The following is a 25811-nucleotide window of genomic DNA, read 5'->3' on the forward strand; positions in this document are numbered from 1 at the left end:
AATGTTTGTTAAGGGAATTGGACAAATTCCACCTTGTCGAACTTTGATGAATTTCGCCTCGTGGAACAATCTCGTCTGCCCCGTTGAGTATCTGCATGGTCTGGGGCGTCTTGCACGGTTCGCGCCGCCCTTCCCGTCCGAGGTTCGAGTCCTCCCTCGGGCATGGGTGTGTCTGTGTGTGTGTTGTTCTTAGTTTATGTTAGTTTAAGTCGGATTAAGTAGTGTGTAAGCTTAGGGATCGATGACATCAGCAATTTGGTCCCATAAGATCTTACCCCAAATTTCCAATTTCGTCTCGCAAGACTCTAATGAGTTCCTGCGAAGTTAAATTTTTCCAAATCCGTACAAGCAAAATTAATGTCAACACGAATGTTTGGAGCCCATAAGAGAAAAATTTTTCTGAGTCACCTTGTTTCGCAATCGACTTTCTCGGGCCTGTCTTTTGTTTCTGCCTTCTCTCCCCATATGGAATGGACGGGTTACCATGCGCTATTTCGTTTTTTATTATTTACATCAATTTCGAGATATGTAAAGGTGCCCTCTTGAAAACACACATCCGTTAGGCACCTAACTAATTTTCTGAAAGAGCTCACTTGAATACTGTATGTTTCGGCTACACGTTGTGGCGTTAACAACAGAGAGCATGAGTAAACAAACGGGTAGTGTACGCTGTAGTAAGTCAGTTGTTCTGCAACACTCTTGCTGGATGTTTCATTAAAGGAAAAACCTAAGAAAACCAATAACAGTAAAAGTGATCAGAACAACTTATTTTTCGACTGTAATCAATCAGAAATGGATGGTTACACGCCGTTAGAAATAGTTGAAACGTCCCCTTAGAAAAATTATGAATGACTGTGCTGGTAAACCTCTTACGTTATTTGACTTTCAAACAGCTGATCAAAACTGAACGTACTCAGAGATTTTTCCCTTTACTTATTCTGATGATCACTAAACTGACACATTATATTTTTTAGCGCAGCGCAAACTGACTTTCAATAATCCCCACAAAAGAATGGCCCTGACTAACAGTAACCTATACCTTTCATGAATCACTTACCTCACAAAAATCTTCGTTACTCGAACAACTGCAATACAGCGAGCGCCAATACTGTCAGATAAATAAAAGATTCTAACTACTGAAGGCACTAACTAATAGTTAGCAAATGAAAGATTTTGATAGAGAACAAACAATGTATTTACCTTAATAGTGTTCAAAAGTCATCATGTATACATCTATCAATTCAAGACATCCATCTTTACAAATTTCCTTTTTCTGACGGACACACGTCCGCTTATAGCAACCTCTCAAAACTCTGCCATCTCTCTCCCCACATCCACCACTGCTGGCGGTTCACCTCCAACAGCGCAACGCTACGCGCTGTTCACATCCAACTGCCCAACACTGCACAAGCGAATATTCCAACAACGCCAACCAGCCACAGACCGCACACAGCACAGTCAGTGATTTTCATACAGAGCGCTACGTGGCGTAACCAACATAAGAACGTAAACAGCCTACTTACATAGTGAGAATGATAAAAATTGTTGGCGAGTGCCGCGATAATTATGCAGCCGCGCAACGATTGTATGCCGAAAGGTATCCCGATGCCCGTGATCACACGAAGGTTTCAATTAGGTCTCTGCTAAGAGGAGCTGAAAGAAGGACATTGAAAAGGCAGACGAAAGACGGGCCCGAGACAGGCGATTCCGATGGGAGTTCATGCTATCGTCGCTGAAGATCCACACCTTTCGACTCGTCAGATTCATCGAATGCATGGCGTGCGTCGATCAACGGTATTCCATGTTTTAAGATACTTTAAATTCAACCCATATCGCTTACGTATCACCCAAGCAATTGAGCCTGAGGTCCTGAGCCTGGCATTTTGTCGATGGGCCGATACGCAAATACGTCGTGATCCTTTTTTCTTCGCACGCACTCTCTTTACAGGCGAGGCAAACTTCGACAACGCGGGAGGAGCCCATCTCCACAACGCACACTACAGGGCGGAAGCTAATCCTCGCTAGCAACGTGATCACCGAACACAGAGAAGGTGGTCAATCAACGTCTGGGCGGGCATAGTTGGAGATTACGCGATAGGTCCTGTTTTTTACGGAGTATCGTTTAACGGCTTGCGCTGTCTTCATATTTCTCCAGAATTTGGTACTTCCTTTATTAGAAAATATCCCCCTAGACATACGAACACCTATCAGAAGGTACATTAATGCAGCTTACTGAAATCGATGGATTGGTATCGGTAGTGGAATTCGCGAATTCTCGCCGAGATCGCCAGGCTTAACACCAATGGACTTCTTCTTATGGGGAACTGTGAAGCAGAAGGTTTGCTCCATTTCCCCGACGACACTGGAAGATGTCAGAGAAAGGACTGTGGCGGCTTTGCGGGCAATTACCCATCAGACATTGAATAATGTCGAGACCAGTTGCCGACAGAGAGTGCAAATGTCCATTAGGCAAAATGGGCAGTTGATCGAACATCTGAGATCATAAATTTCCAGAGAGAACCATTTTAATCAGGCCTTTTCAGGGCTAACGATGTGCGAAGTCCGTTGGGCAACCCCCACGTGTTGCAAACTTGGGGTTCCACTGAAGCCGACGGTACTTGCATTCAGGTTAATCCCTAATGAATAATTTCAAGGCCATTTCAAGTTCATGAAAATTTCACCAGTGGACAGAGTTCAGAAACCAAGCAAGATTTTCATTGAAAATTGTTCCCTATCTTGCTTCGTTCTCGAGATACTGGTAACCTGGGAAAGTTATAATTGTGTGCCCTCTGGCGAAAAACCATTGGTTTTTTGAAAAAAATGTTCCCTTCAAACAATGCGTATTTTTTAGCGTAGACTACGAATAAGGAACAAAAATGGGGGTTACCATTTCCAAAAATAAACTTGCTTTGACCTTGAAATCAGGGTTCAGGGTCATTTCGAGGTAACCATTCCATGACCCCCTTCAAACCTTACAACTTTTACAGCAGACTTTTTTTGCAGAATTGTGCCACTCCAGAGATATCGGCCGGTATAGATAAAAATGAGACACCTTGTATATACCCTATGTCTATCCGATGCCCGAATGTTCATTAGTGTACTGCATAAAAATTTAAAAGAAATCGGTCAAGCACTTATCAAGATTTTTGGTAATAACGTTGCCCTTTCATATATGACCCACTTCCTTACATATTACATACAGTGTGACAGTTACTGAACTATATGAAAAGAAACATAAATTAGTTTCAAACTACGGCGTACACACACTGTATTCAACATGTAAACGTCATTACAGATATTCGGATTTAGGTTATGACATGTTCGATATGCCTGCCTTCATTGGCGATGATATGGCGCAATCAAACAGCGAAATTCTGCATGACTCGCTGAATGGATGTTTTCAGCTCAGCAATGGTTCTGGAGTTATTGCTGTACGCTTTGTCTTTAATATAGCCCGGCAAAAAGATATCTGATGGGTGATTGCCTCTAGTTACCGCATAGCCAGAATGCGGTTCCCAAAGTGCTCCTCCAGGACGTCAAACACTCTTCTGCTTCGATGGTGTCGAGGTCCGTCTTGCATGAGCCACATCTTGTCGAAATCAGGGTCACTTTGGATGATGGGGATGAAATCATGTTCTGAAACCTTCACGTACCGTTCGGCAGTCACCGTGCCATCCAGGATTATTCCGTGAGTGGATACTGCACAGCACACAGACACCCGTTGAGGGTGAAGAGACGTCTCGGTCGCGATATGTTGATTCTCAATCCCCCAAATGCGCCAATTTTGCTTCTTGACAAACCCATCCAAATGAAAGCACGATGCGTGTGCAGCTGACAGAATTTATCTCGTGTTCGGTGTTAAATCTGCTACTGAATTAACTTCATGATTAACTAACCACACCAATTCCCGTCATGCTCCACGGCCAATCATGCAGTTTGAACGTCCTAACGCAAACCGTTCAGAATTTGCGACAATTTTATTTCATATAGTTCAATAATTGTCACCCAGTATAATAAAAATAGTTGTACAGAACAAAATCAAACGAATCGGTGAAGAACTTTGGAGATTTACGGTTTTGTACACAGGAACATTTACATTTTTATTGATTTTCTCCTATAATTACTACATATATATATTGTGTAACATATGGTGCTCCAGACAGAAAAACATGCCCATATTAGAATGCAACGTTGTGTCGCAATTTGAAAGCAATCGGTAAAGAAATATCGGAGGAATTCGATTTTGAACAAACGAACATTTACATTTTTGTTCGTACGGATTATATAAGTTTAATATTGCTTACAAGTATACTAACAAAGGAAGAGATATAACAGTTGTAAGATATGCCACCGCTTTCAAATTTTGTTGTATCCACTGGCCTCCGTGAGGGAGTGAAACACTTCCCTTGGTCTACCTGCAAGGTGTCAGATCAGTTAAGACTTCATAGAAAATATTGTTCTGTTTCCATATAGGTTCCCTTTTTACTTCAGTTCACTTTGTCGGGACTTTATAGATAAGTAAGCGTCGGCGAACGACTAAAAGTTTTGACAGTAGTATCTGATAATACGTTAGACAGATTGTTCACATCTTACTAAATCCTCGTACTTCCGGGCGCACTGCACGATCGAATACGCACGATGCGTGTGCAGCTGACAGAATTTATCTCGTGTCTGGTATTACATCTACTACTGAATTAACTTCATGATTAACTAACCCACTGTGAACTCTCTCAGCTGGTGTTTATGAAATTTTGCGACTCAATTAAATCCCTGATTAACAGTTCCATAATGCAATGTCTTTTGTACTTCCTGCAACCAGACAGAGGAACTCGCAGCTGTTTATGATGACTGCAAAACATGTTCTGCGGTAGGACTTTGGTTGAGGAAGACACCATCCGTTTTTAGAGCACTCAAAAATCAGAAGAAAATATCCACGTATATAGTCATACTTTAGCGTGATGATCTTGGTTCAAATGGTTCTGAGCACTATAGGACTTAACATCGGAGGTCATCAGTCCCCTAGAACTTAGAACTACTTAAACCTAACTAACCTAAGGACATCACACACATCCATGCCGGAGGCAGGATTCGAACCTGCGACCGTAACATTCGCTGTTCCTGACTGAAGCGCCTAGAACCTCTCGCCCACAGCAGCCGGCGTGATGATCTTTCCAAGCAATTTATGACGTCTTGTCAACCAGCATTGCCTCAGTTTTTTTTCTTAGAAAGTCTTCTTCTACTGAGAAAGATAAACATTAATTCATAATTTCTATACAAGGCAGTAGCCGATAATGAATTTGAAGTTATTCGAAAATCGAAGAATACGAAATGTAGTTAGTTTCTTCTGAGCCCTAGCTTCCACAATATCTTAAGAATGAGCTGCGGTGATTGGTTCAGGATCTAGCAGCTCAGCCTGAACGAAAATGAATGTAACGTTACATGCATACTTTAGGTACGCAGTATCTGAAGTTTTCGTAGTGCGCTTGCGAATTCTTCGTTTACTCCTACAGGAAATAGCGTTGCTGCAGCAATGTTTCAAAATGGCGTGTCGTCACTGGATTTCTCACTGCGGAGAATATTCACAAAAGTTTGTGTGCAGTGTGTGGAGTATCATCTGTCAACAGGAATAAGGCTAGTCGGCGGACAAAGAGAGTGAAGCCATTTGTGGGGCGGACAACTGCGCGGCCATCAGGGCCCGTACAAAGTCTCAGTTTTTACACAGTCCAGTTTTTGTACACAGTCCAATCTAGCCATTGTCACGAATGATGATGATGACGATGAAAATGATGAGGCCAACACTAACACCCAGTCCCCGGGCAGAGAAAGAAGTGATTACGAGAAGGCGGTTTGGCATAGCTTTCAGTGAGGCGTTCTATGGCTGTCACACATGAAGGATGCAGCTTGCTGGTACGCTTACTCGTGATGCCAAGAGGCATAAGCTGACACATTAACCAAATAGAAGAAGCACTTTCAGCGACTTCGGCCCAATAGCAACCAAGGTGATTGTTTTATTCACCATTAGGCTCGACTTTACACAAGTTTGAGGACTTCGGAACACGTCACTGAACAGGGTTGGACAGTGATACCCTACCCTCCCTACAGCCTTGACCTAGCTCTCTCAGACTTCCAGTTGTTTGGGCTATTAAAGGATGACATTAGTGGAAGACATTTTGAGGATGACGAAGAGGTGATTCGTACGACGAAGAAACAAGGCTTGGTACCGAAAAGGCATACAAGCTCTTGTGTTTCGCTGGAGGAAGCCCATAGAACGGGAAGGGGATGACGTGGAAAGATAGTGAATATAGAAGAAACATCATCCATTCTTGTCTACATTTCATTGTGTTCAGTAAATAATGGTTGAGGAAAAACATGTAGTGCATTACCTACTGGGCGATCCTCGCTGATTTCGCGATTCGTAATTTTAGTTTCTCTATGCTGAGTAATTATAGCGAACGTTAGCAATAGTAGTAACCCGTGCCATAAATTCTAATTTTGGAATAGCAGAATGTTAACCAGAACTGCCCTTACACTGATTTCGCTATTTTCTAAATGTGCTTCATTCAGCTTTGTACTGAGCAGCTTATCTGAACGGTCAGAACGAACTTGTAACGACTCTTTGCACTATCGTAGCAGATTTAGAAATGATCACTGTTACTATGGTCTGTGGTTTACGTATATGAATAATGTATCATTGCACTGTCAGGACTGTGTTAATTACTGCGTTTCAAAATGAAGTTATTCAGGTTAGTTGTACGTTCTTTTCGTCTCGTAGTCAGCGTATTAATTAAAGTGCTATTCGTAATATACTACTGTATATTGTGTGATTCTTTCTGCTGCAGTGTTGCAAAAGTTTCTGAATCGTGTTGTAGAGGAAGTCATATTCATTAACATAAGCAGCTTATTGTGGCGAGTAATGCGTTCTTTATATCCAAAATGTGGGACACGTATTGCATAAAATGTTGGAGAGGGTTTATTTTGATTCAGTTAGGTTATGTCCTGTGTAAGAGCCAGAAAAATAGTGCTGGTCGTTAATTATAATTCATAGGCCTGATTAGCAGTGGGACTTATTTGAAACTGTATTGATTCGCTGCAGAATAAATTTGGTAAGATTTGCTTAATGGACCTCCACCCTTGCCTCTTGGATGGGCTGAAATGAAATGAAACGATCGTATGGCGTCAGTCAGTGACCGGGAGTTCCCAGGCGGGAAGTTCGGCCGCCAAGTGCAAGTCTTACTGAGTGCGTCGCCACATTGGGCGACTTGCGCGTCCACAATGGGAATGAAATGATGATGAGGACAGCACAACACCCAGTCCCTGAGGGGAGAAACTCTACCACCCCAGCCAGGAATCGAACCCGGGCCCCCGTGCGTGGCATTCCAACGCGCTGACCGTTCAGCTATTGGGGTGGACTTGGGTGGGCTATATATGCTATACTGTATGTACACTTGTGTGGAAAACTTAAGGACGAAAGTAAATTTTTGTATGACGTGTCCTGAAAAGTAACATAGATCAACGAAAGTTGGATCGCACATCGAAGTAACTGCTACAGTAATTATAGTACAGAACTGAAAGAAATACGCAATGAAACGAACGAAGATAACACTTTTGTTCGAAGACAATAATTACACTGTAGTTACGGAGATTCGTAATATTCCCCTGGACATTAAAACAGGCGAGTCATGGTTACAAACAGGTTGCCTGATCACCTCAGATGGTAATGCATAATCTGCGACGTGATCCTATGATTAACACAAGGCAAGATAGGTTCGATAATTTTCCTGGGTGCGTTATGTGTTCCCTCCTCTTGCCATATGAGGGTGAAACCTTCCCGTCTCCTCTATATATCTTTTGTTACGCAATAACCGTCTCCTCTATATCTCCTTTGTTCCGCAACCTTCCCTTTTACAATAACCTATGAAACCTTCCCTTAGGATTTCTACCTCTTGCTTAATAATAACAAATGAAATCTTCCCTTTGAAATTAGTTCTCTTTCTCAATCTTCTCATACAAATTTAAATGCTGCTTATTAAAAGTTATTTTCTGATTATTTCGACGAAACATAGAATGTGTCGTCGTCGTGGCCCTCAGTCGTTACCTGCAATAACCCAAAACTGTTCCTTACCTTTTTTACTGTTACTGGATCGCCATCTGACTGCTACATCGAAGTGCGACATGAATGTGCTTACTCTTTTTACTATACTCTATTAGCTGCTGGTGGGTTGTCATAATAAGTGGCTGTATTTATTACCAAAGCTGACGTTATTCTTTAATAGCAAAGCTGACGTTATTCTTTAATTAATTTGCCTGAAGTTACGTAATTCATAATTAAACTTTTTCTTGACAACAATAAAATTTTGCGAAGTTTTACGTTGATGATTTTTGAGATGGATTATAATCAGTAATGCAATATTGCTGGTAAAAATAATTATGTTCTGAATGAAATGATTTTACAAACGTTCAAATGGGACCTACTTTTTACAATAATCTTACAACTAGCAATGTGCAAACGTACCTTGAGTAGTCTTGAGTTTCTCAAAAAATTAATTCAATAATATTAGTTCCTCTTATGATAATAGTTAGCTGATGTCTCTGTACATCCGTTTATAATCTCTTGTAAATCATAGCTAGTGGCTCCCGGGCACACCGCTTCTCTCAACCTCTCGCTTCAGACGTTCTACCGACTCGCTTCACATCTCGCTTACTACTGACTTCCTACGAACGCTAAAGTGCGGTCTCTCCCGCCAACAATTCTTTCTGGTGCAGACAATCCCTGCTACCGTTACAAAATGTATCAATGCGCGGTCTTTCCCGCTCTTTTCTTAAAATGTATCCATACTCTGTCTCTCCCGCTCTTTTAAAAATTATATCAATGTGCGGTCTCTCTTGCCAACAATACTTCGGTGCAGACATTCCCTGCTACCACAATTATTTCCAACATGACAAATATTAATTATTCCTACGTAATCCTATTAATAAAATATAAACATCTTTCATAAATTGTGTTTTGACAATAGACAATAGAAATATACACGTCTTACAAGGGTACGTTCAGTACTGTCGAAAATTATCGTTTTGGTTCTCCAGGTATTATGTTGTGGGAAGGTATAACGCTGCCTGAGCTTAATGACAGCCGTATCATTGAACACGGAACACTCGCCGATCTACGTTATTGCGACTCTGTTCTCCGTCTCCATGGTCGTCTTCTGAGCGGTGCATTCGGTTCTGACTTCATTTTTATGGATGACAATCCATGACTGCATGGAACAGCACAGCCGTGGAGGAGCTTTTCGGACGAGAGCGTATTCGGCGAATGGACTGGCGTGCCCATCTGCCCGTCTTAAATCCCACCGAACACGTGTGTGATGCATAGGGAAGACGTACTGCAGCGCTCCACATGCACCAACGGCCATCCAGCAGCTATCAAACGAGCTGGTGGAGGTCATTATAGAACGTCTTACCACAAGAACTTCTTACGAGCCTTGTGGCTGGCATGGATTCACGTACAGAGTGACGGCACACCCTGTTGAGAACTGACTCCCACCATCTGTAGTGTCCATGGGACCCTCATGAATCGCAGTGATTTTGGTCGTTGTTGTCGTTGAACAAAAGTATCATTTCTGTCCGTCTCACTTCAGTTACCTTCTGTATTATATAGCAATACTTCTCTCTATGTACAGTCCAACTTTCATCGAGCGCAGAGTCACATCATGCAAAAGTTACTTTCTTCTTTTAGTTTTGCGCACCAGTGAACATAATATACACCAAAATAGTGATCGGAGCTTTCTCTGGCACTCCAGTATTTAATTCGCTCTAGGACACGTGTTGGAGTCCACACATGAGGCCGATAGCAAGCGGGCCAGGCTGCCCTACGACGAGAACACGGCAAGTGCCATTCCCCGGTTTTCCAGAACATCAGTCGAAGAAGAGTCAAAAATATGCGAACACGTGTCTCGACTTATCGGTAGAGACTGGACCATTTCTGAGAAAACGACGGTCATAGTTTTAGATGTAATTTAGGTGCCTTTTAGGGCGCGGTTACGTTAGCCGAAATGGAGATGCAGTGGCGAGCGCTGCAGCCTTTCGCGCTCCATGTTCGAAACCCGATTATTGTTCTTTTTATTTTATTTTTTCATCTATCTACCCATGTCTGTAGAAGCTTACTACACGAAGCTTTCTTATCAAGTTACTGGATCCAAGGGCGTTACATTAATTGTAAAATTACAATTGCGTTTCATAATATCATACATTTACTACAAAATGCATATATGCATATATGGTATTTGCAGGGGTTACATTATTTTTAAATTCTTGTATTGTTATACTTCATTCTTAAATCAACTTCTCTGCTCATTTTTATATTTCATTCTTTTAAACATAAGAAGATTGTATGCATTTTCTTGGATGACACCGATTGTAGAAACATTCGAAACATAGAAATTCTGAACGTATGATCATCGTGCCAAGGGAGGTTTGCCACAGTCATTTCTTCGTATAAATCTCACTCGTGTAAGAAACGTCATTAACGTTGCTGAAGATTTAAGAGGTAGGCAATAATTTCGCGACAAACCAAGCACAACGGATCATTTCTCCGAAAACTAGCGCTTGGATTTGATTATGACTCGAGATAAACTACAGGAAGTATAGAAAGCGATTTCAGATATTTGTTTAGTTCATTCACCAGACATACAATTAGTAGACGAATCAGGACAACGTTATTTCAATATAAATCGTAAAGCAATCGCGTAATAAGGTGAGGTTGAAAAATCAGCCAACCAGTTGCAATTGTCAATTTTGTATATGACAAGAGCCGCTCGGCTGAATCTAATCTAATGTACCACCATGTGATGTAACAAGACCCACTCCTTCTTAAGAAGATATTTTTACAAATATCGAATCCAAGGTCAAGGGCTAACAAACCTTTATTTGCAACTGCTTGGCTGATTTTTCAATCTCTTCAGATTCACACAGTAGCTGTTTCGAAGCTATGTTTAAGATTTTGAAATTCTTGTAATAGTCTTCGATGGAGATGGGAAGATAAATGGAAAATAAAAATAATAATCGGGTTCCTAAGAAGGAACGCAGAAGTGTAAAGCCGTGACGCTAGCCACTGTCCCACCGCTTCTGCTGAGCCGTTTACTCCCTAAAAGGCAGCTAAACTACCTAAAAAATTTTGACCGTCGTTTTCTCAGAAAGTGTCGATTATCAACGTATAAGACGAGACATACGTTTGCTTATTTTGGCTCCTCTTCCACTGAGCGAAGTTTTTGGGAAATCGGGTTATGGCACTTGATGTGTTCTCCTCGTTACATTTGTCGCTGTCTGCACATACGAGAAAGAGAGAGAGACAGAGACAGAGATTAAAGAGCACGGTGTTGCACGTTAACTCACTGCTGAACTGTAAATACCCATTCTATTTGTAGTGACGAGCTGTTGACCAATGTGATCGTGATTTAACTGTCAATCCTTCTCATTGCCAGTCGCCGCCATTTGCTCGCCTGGGCGACTCGATAATGTTAATCCTTCTGTAATTAACCTGCTTTTATGTGTAAATTAATTGAGCTCCTCTCTCTGTTGTAGAAGCCCTCTAGTATTTGTGAGCATTAAACTAATTTGGCACGGAGCGTAACACACTGATGGACGACACAAGTGGTGGTCGGAAATTGTTTCTTCGGCCAGGCTTGATAGAGCATTTTCCTGAACGTGTGTCCCGAATGATTATTAGTACTGCTGGGTAAAACGTAGCGTCGGATGTCAATTCAGGAAAGATTGTACTTATAAATATTGTTTTTATACTGTGTACCGTACTTTTTTATTAATACTGTTAATTTCATTTGTAACGCAAAACTTTGTTATATAGCGGAAAGTAAATTATGTCCGTGGGCCGTGTACTATTTCTCTAATTTCTCTACTGTGCGTCCTTTTAATTTAAAATTTGTGTTTCGATTATAAGTAACTGCATGCCTTCTCGGGTACAGTTCAAATAATTGGAATTTTCTTAATGTGGCTAAGAGCTTTCTAACTGTATGCCTGATTTGTTGCGATCTGCTGTTTAAATTCTGAACTGTTAAGGCTTGCTGTTTGTTTGCAAGTATTAACTTATTATTTGTCTGAGGGCCTAAGCCCATTATCCTATTGCAGGGTTTGTTTTGAATATGTTAACGACCAGTGGGGCGGTTGTTCCAGTACCATTATATGCGAAAATTTTAACCGTGTCTGTTTGCCAGAATAAATGTTTAACAAAAGGCTCAGTGGCTTACTTCTCAAGGACCCCTGTATCCAAGCCAACCTGCTCCATGGTTAACCGATGACTACCTTTAACGTATAGTATCTCATACCAGAGTCATTGGTCTCGTACTTAGAACGTGATCTAAAGCTTATTTCACTCTCATGCATCCTTCTTGATGTATCAGTTTTAAAAAATATTGGTTTTTTGCTTACGGACAATAAAAAGGAAAAGAATATAAAAACGGTCCAGCGATTTTAGTGAAGTGATGTTACTGCTTAGACTCCAAAGTAGTCGTGTATTAACCACATATTGTAAAACCAGAAGGCTTCAGAGAGATTTTTCTGTTAGTCACGAAACATGTATTTCTGCTTGTGTCTGAAGCAGACTATTTACAAAGCTCGCAAAAAAGAAGGGAAAAGAAAACTATCCACAATGCGCTCAGAAAGGAAGGGGAATTTGTTGCCATAGTCAATGTGGTTGCACGTTACTAGGCCATTACAAAGATATCCGAAGGTATTCATTCTGAAATCACGAGGACGTTTAGAAAAGTCAATTCCTTTTCTTCATATTATGGTGCAATAATCTCTGCCCTGTATTCGAGGGACATGGCGTGATGCCACAGGATATGTCTGGCTGTGTTTAAGTGAATTTTAAGCTATAAATTCTAAGATCACGTTTTCAAAGCCTAGTCGGTCCAGAGAGTATTTTCTGTCACATGACTTCGTTTAACCCTTACGATGTTTTTTATATGTGAAAACAACCAATATGCATTGAAGTTCGGAGTCCGTACGAAACTGCATGTCCCCCGATACCCTACTGACGAAGGAAATAAATTTATTGAATAGAATCATTGTGGATACTGTAACACGTTTTTATTAAGTCGCTTTCTTGCCTACATGTCTGCTTGGTACAAATTTTGTAGTTAATTTTAACCAACTTCCCTATGAGCTAGTGACTTGAAATTTCACACGTATCTCAGAACAGGATGACAGTGCAGTATCAGTTCGCTTTGTTGTCGGTCTGATCGATAGGGGTGCATTGCATGGGACGCATGCAATACACAACTGATGCATAAACAGTTCGCCTAGTAACTATTATCTATTGCATCCGCCCCATAAAGTGCCGAATGCTTTACTAAAGTGAACGACAGCTGGATAAATTTTTCTTTTCAGTTCCTGTGAAATACCTCTGACAGACTTTTGGACTTGTAGGTGTTTAAAGTCATTTATCGTTCGTACTCGGTTCTCGAGTTACCCTTCCTGACAGAAAACACGTCTATGACAGGAGCATTCGACCTTCTTGGCAGACTCGAGCCGTACGTGAGTCTTGCACAGGATTGTTGGGAAACTTTCGGTCAAATAAACTACGCATGAACACTTTCAGCTGGTGAAAAAACGAACCTCCCGGCGCAACAAAGAGTTTAATGATCTTCTTCTTCATTACTGTTGTAAAATACAAATAAAACTGTTTCTGCTTCAGTCACTTGTTTATTTTTCCACTACGCGTTTCGATGATTCACACCATCATCTTCAGGTAGATAATTATTTAGTTACATAGCTGGTATTAGTGAAGAACAGATGCCTTTTCACAGCAGCAGACTGAGGGCAATGTAGGTTATGATGTGTAATTGACTGATGATTTTTTTTTTTTATTTTCAGGAAAGGTAATATTTAAGTTAAATACTTAAGGCCCTCCTCAAAACTACTAACTTTTTGCTTACTGAAAGAGAGACGCCCCACTCTCTGTACATGAAGCCAACAGCACCATGCCTAAGACCTCAATTAAAAGCTCACAAATAGACGGTCTCCATTATGTCGATCCCAAACTCAGTAAATTATCTTGGGAATAAAATTCTACAGAAACTCAACAATATCTTGCAGGAAAACTATGTGTTTCAAAGTAACTACTCAATAAAAAATAGCCTGTGATTTGCCAGTGATCTGAAACACGTGCACAGTACTAACAAACGCCAAATGATATCTCCAGAAGTAAGAAATTTGTTTGCTAACATTCCTATTCAGGGTGCTATGGCTGCTGTTAAACAGAACCTAATAAAATACACGAAGCTCTCCGTGGCAGAAATCACAGAATTCATTAACATTCTGGAACTGGTACTGAAACATAATTTCTTCCCTCTCAACGGAAAAATCAACAAACAAACAAATGGGCCAACTATGGGTGCCAGCATGTAAGGAATTATAGCCAAAATATTTCAGTGAGCCATAATAATAAGATTCTGTCTTCCACACACTGTAAAGCTTTCTTTACCTGTCTGTGCACTACGCTCAGTTGTTGGCATATATACCTGGATAACAGCTAAATTTGTTGGTTGTGCTTTCAGTTTAATTAGCATTATTCTGTCACTACACAGGAGGTATGTTTTGACTATTTTTTCCAAATCTTGGACAATACTGCACTAACTAGTGTTATTTTGTTTTCATCGCCTAAGTACATTACATGGAAATTGTCGCTCCAGAAATCCTCTTCATCTTATCAGTTAATTTTGCTCATTCTTAAAACACAGGGTGTTGCAAAAACGCCGCCCGGAGTGGCCGAGCAGTTCTAGGCTCTTCAGTATGGAACCGCGCGACCGCTACGGTCGCAGGTTCGAATCCTGCCTCGGGCATGGATGTGTGTGATGTCCTTAGGTTAGTTACGTTTAAGTAGTTCTAAGTTCTAGGGGACTGATGACCTTAGAAGTTAAGTCCCATAGTGCTCAGAGCCATTTGAACCATTTTTGCTGCAAAAACACTTTTCCAAACTTTGGGGACATGATCGTTACACAAAAACAAACAAAAAATTCTAGTAAACATCCGCTCTGAAATGTTTGCATTGAGAATTCTGAGCACTTGTTCATCTTCGCACTGTGAAACACTTATCTTCTATTGAATCTACAATCAATACTACAAGTACTGTTGCTATGTTCGGTCCGAGTATTTGATTTCCTCGGTACTAAGCCTATCTGGGAGGTATTTCCATATCTGCCACCTGGAGAGGAGCCCTATGGAGGAGAAAACTAAACGACACAAGGTTCGGTAATGCTAATGTTTCCTATCTCTACACTGCCGGCTATCTTCTCTTCGACTCCAAGGAGCTATCTGAAGATACTTAACGTTGCAAAAACACGGAAGACTTCTAATATGAGTTACGTTAAAAAAAAATAGCGAAACATTCGTAATTTCGGCCAATGGTGTGTTGGAGCGAAATGTGGTTGGCATCACTGCACAGTTGTATGTCTGTTATTTTCTGTGCTGTATTGAGTAGAACGTTGTGTCGCACGGTTTGCAAATTTCGAGATGGAAGAGCTAGACGAGCAACGCGTCTGCATTAAATTTTGTGTGAACTCAAGAAAACCTTTACAGAGATGCACCAAATGATGCAGGAAACCTACGGTGACGAATGGTTAAGTCGTACTCGTTGTTACAAATGGATCACAAGCTTTAAAAATGACCGGACGGAAGTTACAGATTCGTTCCGGACGCCCTTAGACGTCTACTGAATTCGTGCCACAGGGACAAACTGTTACTCGATGGTACTATTGGGACATGTTGTGACGTCTTCGAGAAAATGTGAGAAGGAAACGGCCTGGAATGTGGCGAGACAATTCATGGCTGCTGCCTTGCATCCTTGCATCACAATAACGCATCCACACGTTCATCGCTGTTGGTGCGTTTGACTATTGCATAAAATCCGAAATCACTGTGCTGCCTCGTCCTTGGTACTTTCCAGACCTGGCCTCTATGGAGATTTTTTATTTCCAAAGTTGAAAACCCTGTTGAAAGGATGAAGATTTGCAACGATAGACAAAAGAAAAGACAATTCGCAGACGAAACTTCACACCATCCAACAAGAGGCATACCAAGACTGCTTCCGGAAGTGTAAACAGCGTTGGGAGCCGTGTATCAATTGTGGAGGAGAGTATTTCGAAAGATGCCATGTACAATTAGTAAAAGGTAAGCGTAAAAAAATTTTGTGCACGAAGTTCCGGAATTTTTTGAACAGATGTCGTACTGCTTCAGACACGCGTCCGTATTCAGATTCTGATCGTATTAACATGTGGTGTCCGCCCAGATGGCTGAGTGGCAGTCAGCCTTCGGCGGCGCAGCGGTTCGGACGGTGTTTACGTCCCTGCCGCACGTCTGCGCGAGAGGTGTTTACGTTACGTGTGTAGCGGTGTTCGCGGTAATACGTAGAACGAATCATGGCCTTGTCCTTCCGCAAATCGACACTGAAATTTAGTTTTGTTAACGAATATGCTCGACCGAAGGCTTACGAGATCGAACGTTATTTACGGGACGAGGTGAAAATCGAACCTGACGTTCTAGTTGGAATCCACTTATCTATAGTCAGCAGCGTGGTTTATGTCAAGCTTATAAATGAAGCGGCATGTAACGAACTACTACTTCGACACAGACAAGGACTTCGTTTCTGTCATTCGGACGGGAATGTTGGAGCGGTAACAGTTGAACACGCCGGCATGGGACTCAGAACGATCCGCGTCTTTGAGCTTCCATTCGAAGTGCCAGAAGAATTGGTGACAGACGCCCTGCGTCCTTACGGAACGGTCCTATCCCACGTGGCTGAAAAATCGGCGAGCTTCAAGACGTATCCTGTCCTCAATGGCGTCAGACAAATACGGATTGAACTCCGAAAACACGTCCCGTCATACTTGTACATCGCCGGTTGTAGGGCGATTGTCATTTACGACGGACAACCAAGGACGTGCTCTGGATGTGGGAAGGAGGGACACATACGTTCTGAGTGTGCTCAACGAAGGTTATTACAGCTGCCACGGGATGATCCACCCCTCACGCCGCATCCGACTGTGCTCCCCATGACTTACGTCGCCGCATTACGCGATGACGTGGGGCGCGAGACAGACGTGTACCAGAACACACAGACAGCGGCGGATCGTGGCGAGCCACAGAAAGACGACGTTGCGCTGGACCGCCTGCAGCAGTCACAGGACGCCCTCTCTTCGGTTCCGCTTGAGGCCCCTTCAGATAGGGCACTTGGAGACGTTGAAAATACGACGGCGCACGATTCTGACGTCCCCCACGAACAACTGGGGACCATGCTGACCTCTGATTCCGAGGCCCGGCAACGTAAACAGCGCTCACCAAAACGCCGGAAGAAGCGCCGCCTCACGGTGGAGAACGATCACTCTGATCTAGTAGATAATTCTGAGAAGTTTACGGGTACAGAACAGACGACCATGGATACAGAAGAACTACCTCGCGTGGATGCAACGGTGGCCAGCGGGACGGCGGCAAGACCTACTGCTGACGATGCTCCAGACACAGCGAAGGAGCTCGATAGACGGCAACAGGCTACTGAGGAGGCTACGGCGCCTGCATCGCACGACAACGATGGGACACTAGGGGACTGGTCAGAAGAGCCACCCCCTTGGGGAACAGATGATGCCGGAGGAACTGCTCCCACGCACTCTCCCGGTGCAAGACCGGCAGGGTGCACGGAATAATGGCAGACTATATGAGGGGACGGCGGGGGACGTTAGTCCGACAGCAGCCTATGTACGGCAAAATTAGCGACCGTACGGTACCCTATCTACGTTGACCGCCATGCACCAAGCTTATCGGATAGGGTCTGTTAACATCAATCGCATTGGGACGCCGGTGAAAATCAAGATGCTCAGTGACATGATAAAGGCTGCGGATTTAGACATCGCACTATTACAAGAAGTTCGGGTACTTCCCCCCTCGGACTTTTACGGTTACGACATTTACTGTTCCCCGTGTGACGAGAGAGGCGTTGGTACAGCTATACTATTAAAGGAAGGGATACGTGCAGACGAAGTAGAGTATTTGCCTTCTGCCCGTGGTACGGCCGTGACCATAGGAGGAATACGTTTGATCAACATATACGCACCGTCAGGTTCGGATAAGAGAAGGGACAGAGCAGATTTTTACGCCCATGAGGTTGCACCGTTGTTCCAGGGACGATACGATGGTTGCATACTCGGCGGAGATTTTAATTGTGTGCTTGACGGAAAGGACCAACAACCTAACTATACTACTAGCCAAGAACTTAGGGAGCTGGTCAACGGGATGGAATTAGTCGATACATGGGACCTGAAGTATCGCAACCAATCAGGATATACATTTTTTACTAGCCACTCCGCGGGCCGTTTGGATCGAATCTACGTTTCAAGGGCGTTAGCAGTGTCGACGGTGGACGCAGAAATATGGCCGACAGCGTTTACAGACCACGAGGCATATATTTGTACAGTTAACCTTGATAGACAGCAGGTGTAGAGACGGAGGGGTAATTGGAAGATGAACGTCTCCCACCTGCGAGATGCAGAATGCCGACGCATGGTGGAGGACGCGTGGCATGGCTGCCTCCGTCGACGAAATTCTTTCGGTTCTATCCTGCAGTGGTGGATCGAGTGCGCGAAGCCAGCTTTACGGAGGACGTTAATAGGTTATGGGAAGGAGGTTTCTCAATGGCAGCGCACGACCACTGAGTTTTACTTTACGGCTCTCCGGGAACTGTTAGCTCAACCACCTACACCAGAACGCCAGACGGCCGTCCACCGAGTTAAGGCGAAGCTGGTACAACTTGCGACGCAGAGGATGGCAGGTACGATGATACGCGCGAGGTCGCAGGATTTCCTGCCCAACGAGGTTCCCTCGATGCATTACGTGATAAAGGAAAGACGAAGAAGACGCAGGAATTTAATACATGAGATCGATCTCGGCGATGGACGTCGTTATACAACACAAAGGGGCATAGCACAGGCGTTCACGGATCATTTTAGCAGATTGTATGCGAGCAACGGGGAGGGTCAGAGGGAGCTGGGGAACGTCCTGGAAGAGATCCCTGACGCGACGACTGTGAACGGGGAAGCAGACGGGTTATCCGAAATTACGTGTGAAGAGCTGGAAGAAGCGATTACACGAGGTGCTTGCAACAAGTCCCCAGGTCCAGCTGGATTCCCGTTGGAATTTTACCGTACCTTCGTGACCATTATGACACCGATGTGGCTATGTATGTTTAATGAGCTTCTGCGGCAAGAGGTACCGGTTCACATTCAGTTCACGGAAGGACTCATGATACCGATACCGAAGCCCCGTGGTGGCAAACGGCCTTGTGATTATCGCACCTTGACCCTCCTTAGTAGTGACTACAAGATCTTCATGCGCATCCTGGGAAGTCGTATCAAAAAGTCGCTGGAGCATCGAATACATGCCGATCAGACTTGTCTTGGCGGCATCAGTAATATGCACACAGCCTTGGGAGACTATCGTGACGTCGTCGCCCTCGCGGCTGCATGCCGCCTCCGGGGGGCGATGGTTGCTGTAGATTTCGATCATGCTTTTGATCGCGTGGATCATGTGTACCTCGCGGCGGTGATGAACAGGATGGGTGTCTCGCCATTACTGACCAATGCTGTGATGCGGCTGTTGCACGGCGCCAGATCTGCGATGGTGGTCAACGGAGGGAGAACTGAGTATTTTAAGATCTTAAGATCAGTGAGACAGGGTTGCCCCTCGTCGATCCTCCTTTATGCGATTGCCTTAGAACCGTGCCTCGCAGGCCTTCGCCGCCGTCTTACCGGGATCTCCCTACGGCATTTATCATTCAAATGCAGAGCATATGCGGATGATATTGTGTTCCTCGTACGGAATGAGAGGGAGACTCAAACAGCACTGGATTGGCTACAGACGTATGGGATGGCAGCTGGAAGTGTGGTCAACTACCGAAAATCACAATTCATGCATGTGGGGCGTGGCCTAGAACCAGGAACGGAAGGACCCTTACCTGCGGTGGAAACCCTTCGCTGTTTGGGTATCACCTTTCATAAAGAGACAGCGGGAACGGCTGCGGTCAACTACCGAAGACTGTTACTCAGAGTCCGCACGGCAGTACGACTAAACGCCCTACGGTCGATGGATATGCTGCAGCGAGTGTTACTCGTCAACCTTTTTCTCGCGCCCATGATGTGCCACCTGACACACCTTCTCCCCTTGACGCGTACGATGGCTATGAGGATTCAGGCGGCTTTTGGGTACTATGTGTGCCTGGGACAACTCTTTAAGGTACAGTACAACACACTTACCCTCCCAGCGCGAGAGGGGGGCGTTGGTTTAGTGTACGTGCACGAGAAGGCGCGTGCCATGTTTATTAATACTATGCTCAAACGGTGGCGCAACAGGAACCACTCGCTTACGGGGACGATCATCGAAGAACTCGTACCAACATCGCATCTTCCACCAGTCAGTGTCGGCCATATATCGCCCCCTTTAACGTATGTGCGCACGTTCATCGTGGAACACAGTTACGTTCGAGAGCGTTTACCGACGACCCGACAGTCGACATCGAAGGACGTGTACCATCTGCTCCTTCGACAGATCGCCCGGAATAGGGTGGAACGCAAACATCCAGCTGTTAATTGGCACGTGGTGTGGCGCACGGTCCACCACCCCCACCTACCTACATCAGTCAGATCAACATGGTACCCTGTCGTCAACCGAAAATACCCTACAAATGATAAAAAGTACGCAATAGATTTGGCGGATTCGCCCTTGTGTCAGCACTGCGGCGTGCTGGATACGGACGACCATCGGCTGGTCTGCGGCGAGGCATTGGCTGTCTGGACTCTCGCAAGAAAGATAATAGCGTTCATGCGGCGCACTATCTATACAGCAGTCTCTTCTGACATAGTATTTTTCCAGAGGAAACGTATTTTCCGCGTCATAAGACGAACGCGGTGGCGTGGATCACAGGCATGGCGGTCCATTACATCTATAGAGACACACGTACGAACTTACTGAACGTCCTGGATTACTGGCAATACTTGCAAGATGGACACACAAAACTATTACGGCTACAAAAGTACAAGGATTGGTATGCCAATTTCCTAGTAACGGTTTTTGCGGACCCGCCATATACCTGGGGTGTGCCGGGTGCGCAAAGATGAGCGGCGGTGCTGTCTTGTGAAACCGACCAAGTTAAAGTGATCGACTAAGAACACTATGCGAGTATGCGACTTGCGAAAAACTCACGCTTGAACAGTTATCAAATGGATGTATTTCAAATTTTGTTTTCATATCCAAAATACTTTTCTTTAGGGTACCGGAGGTGGCCCCACTTCGATTTTGTTGTTATTTCATGCTGCATGGTAGGACGGCAGCAAGGATCCTTCCAGAACAGTTATCGTGTGACAGGACGTACTCTGTTTATTTTGTGAATAATAAAGGTTTCTGTTTCTCCTACCTTCCTTCATAAAAAAAAAAAAAAGTGGTTAAGGCGACCGCTCGCGACAAGCGGGAAATCGGGGATCGAGTGCGAGTCCGGCACAAATTTTCGTTTGTTCTGAATTATTATAGAGCCGATGCGGAACTGTAAACATAATTTGCCAGTTCTTTCTTATGTAATTAGTGCTACTGCCTAATCATAACTGATGTAAGATTATATGTGAATATCTATATTTTATCAAAGTATAACACGTTCATCTTCTCAATTTTCACCAATCTGAAGATAAATGAAGGTAATTAAAGACCAAATAAACAAGATTATTCCAAATGTTTCTTTCTAGTACAAAGTGACAAAAGAAAATGCTTCAGTAAAAAATGCGCCACATGCTGGCGTAAGTGATTGGTCTTAAAATCTCTATATTTCAAAGTATCACCCCAAAATATTTTAAAGTGTTAATGATAACCTCCTCTACACACGACGCCGCCTCCTTTAGTTAATACTACGGGGCTCGATCGGTATGCGTCAGATTGCAGTTCTAATGGTGCAAGGGAAATTTCATCAGTATTGGACGACGATCAGTAAGTAAGACAATACTTTCGATCAAAACCGGAACCTCACCTCAGCATCTCATGGAACGAATGCATGCTTCCGCCCCAAATCTTCATTTGGACAGGAATTATTCACAACTGTGTCCATATTTTCGCCAAAATGAGTCACCCTGTACTTTTGCGGATACTATTTCGCGTTTTTTGCTCACAGTGTTTTCAAATTACGATATTGTTTCAGAGGATCTCCACCATTGTGTGGATTTAAGTTTAATAGAGAAGACTTATTTACTTATTGCAGTTCTCATACCAACCCTTGACAAAAAAAAAAAACGACAGAAAAAAGAAAAAAAAGTGGTCAGCGAGACGGATTGCCGTCCCACGGGCCCGGGTTCAATTCCCGGCTGGGTCGGGGATTTTCTCCGCTCTGGGACTGGGTGTTGTGTTGTTTTCATCGTCATTTCATCCCCATCCGGCGCGCAGGTCGCCCACTGTGGCGTCGAATGTAATAAGGCCTGCACCAAGACGACCGGACCTGCCCTTCAAGGGGCCTCCCGGCCAATGACGCCAAACGCTCATTTCCACAACATGTGACATTTCCTGCTACTTACCACGATGTCGCTGTGAGTAGTATTTTATCCATTACAGCACATTACTGAGTTCCCTGAAGACCAGCTGTGGACTGTAACCTGGTCGTTTCACTTAGTAACCTCCCTTGGCTTCGCAGTGCTCTACGCCTACATACAGGGGTATTACTAACGATCTTTACGGAAGTTGTAGTGCTCCCATTAGATCTTTTACCGTCTATTTGAAGGTATAAGTAAGCCCGTCGCGGGAGTCAACGGCAGAAGCTACAGCGTGAATTAAATCGATGGAAATGAATCCAATTCCTTGTGAGATCTTTGCATATACTGATACCAACAATAAAATAACGTAGATAGTAGCAAAATATATCTTCGTGTCTGAAGCTCAAATGGTTCAATGGCTCTAAGTACTATGGAACTTAACATCTGAGGTTATCAGTCCCCTATACTTAGAACTACTTAAACCTAAATAACCTAAGGACATCATACACATCCATGCCCGAGGCAGGATTCGAACCTGCGACCGTAGCAGCAGCGCGGTTCCGGACTGAAGCGCCTAGAACCGCTCGGCGTCTGAAGCAAATAATAAAAGATGGACAGGTATGCTGAGGAGCAAATGCGGATAATCGGAATTGCACCACTGCCGTCAGTGCTGGCAGTCAGCAGGATGGATAATAATGTAGTACTTATTAGAGATACAAACGAGAGATGATCCGAGTTGCACTTCCTGTGGTCATCGACGTCATGAAAATCTGAGAACTTACTCAGCTAGACAACATTTAGGAGGCCGCAGTTTAACTGAAACAAAATGATTTATCGAAACCAAGGAAATTCAGCATCTGGGTGAAGGGGCGAGGATTTGAATCCTGCTTCTCCAGAACAGTCCAATGTGTGACACTTTCTTTAGGTCATACTCATGAATAGAACGTATACGAAAACTATTGTATTGTACCGACGATTACGGAATATATTCCGCATGTTCTAGTTTAAGTTTCTAGTTCTTTTACGTGTTTCGGCAAATGATGGACCGTTGCTTTCAAGAAGTCCATATCGTCAGTTCGATTGTACTTCATAACTACGTTAGTATTCTGTCTGCAGTAACGTCATCGTCAGTTCTTAAAAAATAATATATTTCCATGCAAGATTAGGCTACTTGCTTCCGCATTTACATCGACTGGGACTTCCTTGCTCCGCGTGCCATCATGGTTTATGATCTTAGTGATCTGTCTCTACATCCACATCTGCATCTACAGCTGTATTCCGCAAACCAGCTTACGGTGTGTGGCAGAAGGTACTTCTGGTGCAACTAATTTTTGCCCCCTCCTCTTTTCCATTCACGAACGGCGCTTGGAGAAAGTGATTGTTGATAAAGCTCCTTACGACATCCTGTTTCTCTAATTTTCCGGTCGTGATCATTTCGCGACACCATGTGTGACAGGAAGTAATGTTATGCCCGACTCCTCTTGGAAAGTAAGCTCTCGAAAGTACAATAGTGAAGCTCGACGCCTCTCTTGTGACGTCTGCCACTGCAGTTTATTGTGCGCCTTCGTAACGCTCTCGTGCTATGCGAATGGGCCCGTGACCAAACGCGCTGCCCTTGTCGGATCTTGTCTATCTCTTCTATTAACGCTGACTGTAAGGGTCTCAGACTGATGAACAGTACTCAAGAATCAAACGAGTCCTTTGTAAGCCACGTCTTTCGTGGGTTAATTACAGTTCCTTAAGAATCTCCAGATGAATCTAAATCTGACATCTGCATTTCCTACTATCTGTTTTATATGGTCATTCCACTTAAGGTCGCTCCGGATGGTTATACAGGGTGGTTATAATTAAACTTTGGCTGCTTGAGGGGGATCACAAGAAAAACGAGTGATCGTAGGACAATGAAAGTTTGTGGAAACAGTTGTAAGGACGTGGGGAAAAGAAATAACGAACAAACCATTGAAAGAAACACATTTTAATTTCCATAAGAGAAGGTGTCATTTGTTAACTGCGTACCATGTTTACCTTCGACGTTACAACCGTTGTTCAATGTGACGACCACCTGCATCCACGACAGATTGAAACCGCACTGGAGATACAATTTCACAGTTGTTAGCAGCACTTTTAGAACGGTAGGCCGTGGAATGTTCAGCTGTCATGACACAGCTCGTGCAGTGCTTAAAGATCGCACATTGCGTCCAGCACTCTCAGTCATGACAACAGTACAACTGGCCGTCGGCCTCTGCCAGAAGTAATTCCCGAATCGCCATTTAATTTGAACTTCCGAATCATGTTCTTCAACCCCGGTGAGGAAAGAGGACCTCTCCGTATGCCTTTAGCGGGTAGATACTCGGGAAGAGCACCAGCACTATTACTGTTGTTTTGATGAAACAGTTTTAAGAGTAAAAGCCCTGTCCACCTTGTCCAGATCCATGTTGACTGTCTGCAGCTGTAAGGCACACTGATGCTTGTGTTTCAACCGCACGTCGCCGTACCAGTACCGGCGCCTAAGAGCGAGCCGAGTCACTGATACCACTAACAACGCAAATCCTGCACCGCAGAGTCTGAAAATCATTCCTATTTACCCATACGGTAAATAGTTTTCAGTTTACACTGGCTCACGTAGCGAAAGTATAATTGCAACCACCCTGTATACCAGAATGAAAAATGCTCGTATATAGCCCAAAAAAGGCGAATTATCCTGTGAAGAGATAGGAATGTAGAAGAAGGGAAGCAGTGTTTCGACTTACCTGCCTGCTTCAAAGACATTTAAATCAAAACTTCTTGGCTTATTTGTGCTTTTTTTCGTGTTACCATTAGTACCCCTGTCATGTAGGTCTAATAAACTGAAGCCCCAAAGAGACTGATATAGGCATGCGTATTCAAATACAGATTGTAAACAGGCAGAATACGCCTATATAAGACAAAAAGTGCTGGCGCAGTTGTCAGATCGGTTATTGCTGCTACAATGGCAGGTTATCAAGATTTAAGTGAGTTTGAACGTGGTGTTACAGTCGGCACATGGACTATGGGGCACAGCATCTCCGAGGTAACGATGAAGTAGTGATTTTCCCGTGCGGCCATTTAACATCAAATCTCCGACACTGAGGCGACCGGAGAAAGATCCTGCAAGAACGGGGCCAACGACGACAGAAGAGAATCGTTCAATGTGACAGAAGTGCAATCCTTCCGCAAATTGCTGCAGATTTCAATGCTGGGCGACCAACAAATGTCAGAGTGCGAACCATTTCA

The sequence above is a fragment of the Schistocerca americana genome, chromosome 4, assembly GCF_021461395.2.
Source record: "Schistocerca americana isolate TAMUIC-IGC-003095 chromosome 4, iqSchAmer2.1, whole genome shotgun sequence".
NCBI lineage: Eukaryota > Metazoa > Arthropoda > Insecta > Orthoptera > Acrididae > Schistocerca > Schistocerca americana.